Here is a 6,071-nt window from a genome sequence, read left to right as displayed (position 1 = left end):
AACCACCTCATCTGGCTCCTCTCGATGTGGAGGAGCAGCGGCTTTACTTTGAGCTCCTCCCGGATGAAAGAGCTTCTCACCCTATCTCTAAGGGAGAGCCCCGCCAACCGGCGGAGGAAACTCATTTCGGCCGCTTGTACCCGTGATCTTGTCCTTTCGGTCATAACCCAAAGCTCATGACCATAGGTGAAGATGGGAACGTAGATCGACCGGTAAATTGAGAGCTTTGCCTTCCGGCTCAGCTCCTTCTTCACCACAACGGACCGATACAGCGTCCGCATTACTGAAGACGCCGCACCGATCCGCCTGTCGATCTCACGATTCACTCTTCCCTCACTCGTGAACAAGACTTCGAGGTACTTGAACTCCTCCACTTGGGGAAAGATCTCCTCCCCAACCCGGAGATGGCACTCCACCCTTTTCCGGGTGAGAACCATGGACTCGGACTTCGAGGTGCTGATTCTCATCCCAGTCGCTTCACACTCAGCTGCGAACCGATCCAGTGAGAGCTGAAGATCCTGGCCAGGTGAAGCCATCAGGACCACATCATCTGAAAAAAACAGAGACCTAATCCTGCAGCCACCAAACCAGATCCCCTCAACGCCTTGACTGCGCCTAGAAATTCTGTCCATAAAAGTTATGAACAGAATCGGTGACAAAGGGCAGCCTTGGCGGAGTCCAACCCTCACTGGAAACGTGTCCGACTTACTACCGGCAATGCGGACCAAGCTCTGGCACTGATCATACAGGGAGCGGACTGCCACAATCAGACAGTCCGATACCCCATACTCTCTGAGCACTCCCCACAGGACTTCCCGAGGGACACGGTCGAATGCCTTCTCCAAGTCCACAAAACACATGTAGACTGGTTGGGCAAACTCCCATGCACCCTCAAGGACCCTGCCAAGAGTATAGAGCTGGTCCACAGTTCCACGACCAGGACGAAAACCACACTGTTCCTCCTGAATCCGAGGTTCGACTATCCGGCGTAGCCTCCTCTCCAGTACACCTGAATAGACCTTACCGGGAAGGCTGAGGAGTGTGATCCCACGATAGTTAGAACACACCCTCCGGTTCCCCTTCTTAAAGAGAGGAACCACCACCCCGGTCTGCCAATCCAGTGGTACCGCCCCCGATGACCACGCGATGCTGCAGAGTCTTGTCAACCAAGACAGCCCCACAGCATCCAGAGCCTTAAGGAACTCCGGGCGGATCTCATCTACCCCTGGGGCCTTGCCACGAGGAGCTTTTTAACTACCTCAGCAACCTCAGCCCCAGAAATAGGAGAGCCCACCACAGACTCCCCAGGCACTGCTTCCTCATAGGAAGACGTGTTGGTGGGATTGAGGAGGTCTTCGAAGTATTCTCTCCACCGATCCACAACATCCGCAGTCGAGGTCAGCAGAACACCATCCTCGCCATACACGGTGTTGATAGTGCACTGCTTCCCCTTCCTGAGGCGGCGGATGGTGGTCCAGAATTGCTTCGAAGCCGTCCGGAAGTCGTTTTCCATGGCCTCACCGAACTCCTCCCATGTCCGAGTTTTTGCCTCTGCGACCGCTGAAGCCGCACACCGCTTGGCCTGTCGGTACCTGTCCGCTGCCTCAGGAGTCCTATGAGCCAAAAGAAGCCGATAGGACTCCTTCTTCAGCTTGACGGCATCCCTCACCGCCGGTGTCCACCAACGGGTTCTAGGATTACCGCCACGACAAGCACCAACTACCTTGCGGCCACAGCTCCAATCAGCCGCCTCGACAATAGAGGCGCGGAACATGGTCCATTCGGACTCAATGTCCAGCACCTCCCTCGTGACATGTTCAAAGTTCTTCAGGAATTTCCCCCCCATTGAAAATGAACTGGCAAGATACTATCGTCCACATACTGTATCTCACATTTCTCAACAGATTTGAACGATTCCAAAGTCACTATGCTGCTTGCTTTGGTTAGTCAGCTAACTTTTTTAGTTAATCTTACACTTTTTTAGCGAATTTGAAACATGCTAACATTAGCATGCTATTTTTTTTCTTTGCCAATATCGCCGCTGTACACATCAGAGTCATACAACTTGGTGAAATACCTGTACTAATTGGTAACATGCTATCGTTAGCATGCTAACTTTTTTTTTGTGCCAATTTTGACATATGCTAACTGTTAGCATGCTATTAGCATTAACATGTTCACTTTTTTAGCCAATTTTGCAGCCGTACACCTCAGACTAATACAACTTGGTACATTACATACACAAATTGTTAGCGTGCTAAAATTAGTATGCTAGCAAGCAAACATCAGCATGCTAACTTTTTTTTTAAGCCAATTGTACCCCATACACCTCAGAGTTATATAACATGGTAATTGTTATCACACTAACGCTAACGTGCTAACTTATTTTTAAAGCAAATTTTTCAGCCACCTCATATACATATACTAATTGTTAGCATTCTAACATTAGTATGCAAGCACGCAAACATTAGCATGCTAGCCTTTTTAGCCAAATTTTGCCCCAAACACCTCAGAGTTACATAACATGGTCTTTGACCCACGCTAACCTTTAGCACGTTAACATTAACGAAGCACGCTAGCATTCGCATGCTAACATTTTTAAAGACAATTTTTTTTAGCCGTACACTTCAGAGACATACAACTTGGTACATTAAATATACTCTTCGTTAGCGTGCTAACATTAGTATGCTAGCGCGTAAACATTAGCATGCTAACTTTTTTTCTTTTTTTTAGCAATTTTTTCACCATACACCTCAGAGTCAAATTACTTGATGCATGACACGTGCTACCTGTTGGCATGTCAATGTTAGCACGCTAACTTTCATAGCTAATTTTTCAACGCGTTCGCCTCAAAATCGTACAACTTGGTACTTGTCGCGTTATGACCGTCGGCATGCTAATGTTAGCATTTTGGTACTCAAAATAGGGAAGCCAGTTAGTGTGCAAAAGGCTATGATTCCTTTGTGGGGGGGTTTTGTACTCAAGAGTCACGATTCTGAAGTCAATAAATCAGGTTGCAACACCCTGCTGCGTAAAGACCAGCGCGTGATTACGCAGGGAGACCATAGAGTGTGTGTGTGTGTGTGTGTGTGTGTGTGTGTTCTTGTTTTTCTACCCTTCTTGAGACATCAACAAGGAAAAGTACCTTCCATATGAGGACCGGTGAACAAGTTAGGACATAAACCATGGTCCCAATAAGGAAAACCATTGCATCTAATAGAGAATGTCTCATTGGCACCACAGGTGGTGAAATCTATCAAAATCTATCAAAATTTTTCAAATTGGCTGTGTGTCGGTTTTAAAAGTGCTCCCCCTCTGGTCAACATATGAAATAACAAGTGTGCGTACAAATTTGAAGTGCTCCTCCTCTGGTCAACATATGTAATAACAAGTGTGTGTCAGAAGTTGAAATGCACCCACTTTGGCCAAATTTAAAAAAATAAATACATATGTACATAGAGACATACTGTAATAACTTGAAGTAAATAATGACGATTAAAAACCAATTACCAACAAAAAAACAAGCAAACAAAAAAACAACTGAAGCAGTCTTTTTCTCACAACGTGTCGACTTTTTTCTTATAAAATTGGGAAAAAGTTATCATATTCTTTCTGTTTCTGTAATATTGCAATATTTTCTGGTAAAATTATGACTTTTTTAATGTAAAATTATGACTTTTTAATGCAAAACGGTGACATTTGTCATATCAAATTCGGATTTGTAACACAATATTGCCAATGGTTTTTGTTGTTCTTGTGAAACAGTGACAATTTTTGAGTAAAATGATAACTTTTGTCATAATTTTGCCAAGTAAAATTCCGATTATTATTATAATCTTGCGGGCAGCACGGTGGAACAGGGGTTAGTGCATCTGCCTCACAATACAAAGGTCCGGGGTTCGATCCTGTGCTCGGGATCTTTCTGTGTGGAGTTTGCATGTTCTCCCCGTGACTGCGTGGGTTCCTTCCGGGTACTCCGGCTTCCTCCCACCTCCAAAGACATGCACCTGGGGATAGGTTGATTGGCAACACTAAATTGGCCCTAGTGTGTGAATGTGAGTGTGAATGTTGTCTGTCTATCTGTGTTGGCCCTGCGATGAGGTGGCGACTTGTCCAGGGTGTACCCCGCCTTCCGCCCGAATGCAGTTGAGATAGGCTCCAGCGACCCCAAACAGGGGATGGATGGATTATAATGTTGCCAAAATTCTGAAATTTTCTCATAAAATTGTGACTTTTGTCATGTAAAATTACGACTCTTTTCATAAAATTGCCAACATTTTCAGCTTTTCTTGTAAAATTGCGACGGTTATTGAGTAAGATTCCAACTTTTATCATAATATTGAACACATTTTCAGTTTTTCCTGTACAATTTTGACTTGCTTTGAGTAAAATTACGACTACTCTTATTATAATACTACCAAAATTCGACGTTTTTCTTGTGAAATTGTGACCTTTTTCTTGTGAAATTCCAACTCATTTTTCACAACAAGCTTTTATATATTTACATAGTATGTATATATCATTAATGTTGAACATACAAATCTTTATATATCTAGAAAGGGTGGCCCTAAAAAGGTAGGCATTTTTCAGAGATCTCCAGACGGTAGCAAATACAAGAATGTATTTGCTTTCAGCTTTTCTAGTAAAATTGTGACGGTTATTGAGTAACACTACAAATTTGATCATAATACTGCACAAATGTTCACTTTTTCCTGTAAAATGTTGACTTGCTTTGAGTAAAATTACGACTTTTATTATAACACTGCCAACATTCGACGTTTTTCTTGTGAAATTGGGACCTTTTTCTTGTGAAATTCCAACTCATTTTTCAGAACAAGCTTTTATGTATTTACATAGTATGTATATATCATTAATGTTGAACATACAAATCTTTATATATCTAGAAAGGGTGGCCCTAAAAAGGTAGGCATTTTTCAGAGGTCTCCAGACGGTAGCAAATACAAGAATGTATTTGCTTTCAGCTTTTCTAGTAAAATTGCGACGGTTATTGAGTAAAATTCCAACTTTTATCATAATATTGCACAAATTTTCACTTTTTCCTGTAAAATTTTGACTTTCTTTGAGTAAAATTACGACTTTTATTATAACACTGTCAAAATTTGACGTTTTTCTTATGAAATTGTGAACTTTTTCTTGTGAAATTCCAACTCATTTTTCACAACAAGCTTTTATATATTTACATAGTATGTATATATCATTAATGTTAAAAATACAAATCTTTATATATCTAGAAAGGGTGGTCCTAAAAAGGTAGGCATTTTTTGGAGGTCTCCAGACGGTAGCAAATACAAGAATGTATTAAAAACCAATTACCAACAAAAAAACAAGCAAACAAAAAAACAACTGAAGCAGTTTTTTTCTCACAATGTGTCTACTTTTTCCTTATAAAATTGGGAAAAAGTTATCATATTCTTTCTGTTTTTGTAATATTGCAATATTTTCTTGTAAAATTATTACTTTTCTAATGTAAAATTATTACTTTTTTTTATGTACAAGAATGTATTTGCTTTCAGCTTTTCTTGTAAAATTGCACTGTTATTGAGTAAAATTCCAACTTTTATCATAATATTGCACAAATTTTCACTTTTTCCTGTAAAATTTTGACTTTCTTTGAGTAAAATTACGACTTTTATTATAACACTGTCAAAATTCGACGTTTTTCTTGTGAAATTGTGACCTTTTTCTTGTGAAATTCCAACTCATTTTTCAGAACAAGCTTTTATATATTTACATAGTATGTATGTATTATTAATGTTGTAAATACAAATCTTTATATATCTAGAAAGGGTGGTCCTAAAAAGGTAGGCATTTTTTCAGAGGTCTCCAGATGGTAGCAAATACAAGAATGCATGTGTGTGTGTGTGTGTGTGTGTGTGTGTGTGTGTGTGTGTGTGTGTGTGTGTGTGTGTGTGTGTGTGGAAAAAAGGAGGTGTGGGGGGGGGTAAGGGGGTTGGACTTCCAGCAGCCAATCAGATTGCCGTCCGAGGTGTCTGCGCTTGGTTGTAGTTTATATAGGCGATGTTTTACTACGACGGTACATTTAAACCCAA

The sequence above is a fragment of the Nerophis lumbriciformis genome, linkage group LG29 (assembly GCF_033978685.3).
Source record: "Nerophis lumbriciformis linkage group LG29, RoL_Nlum_v2.1, whole genome shotgun sequence".
NCBI lineage: Eukaryota > Metazoa > Chordata > Actinopteri > Syngnathiformes > Syngnathidae > Nerophis > Nerophis lumbriciformis.
The sequence above is the reverse complement of the archived record's forward strand: the minus strand, read 5'-3'. Positions refer to the sequence as shown.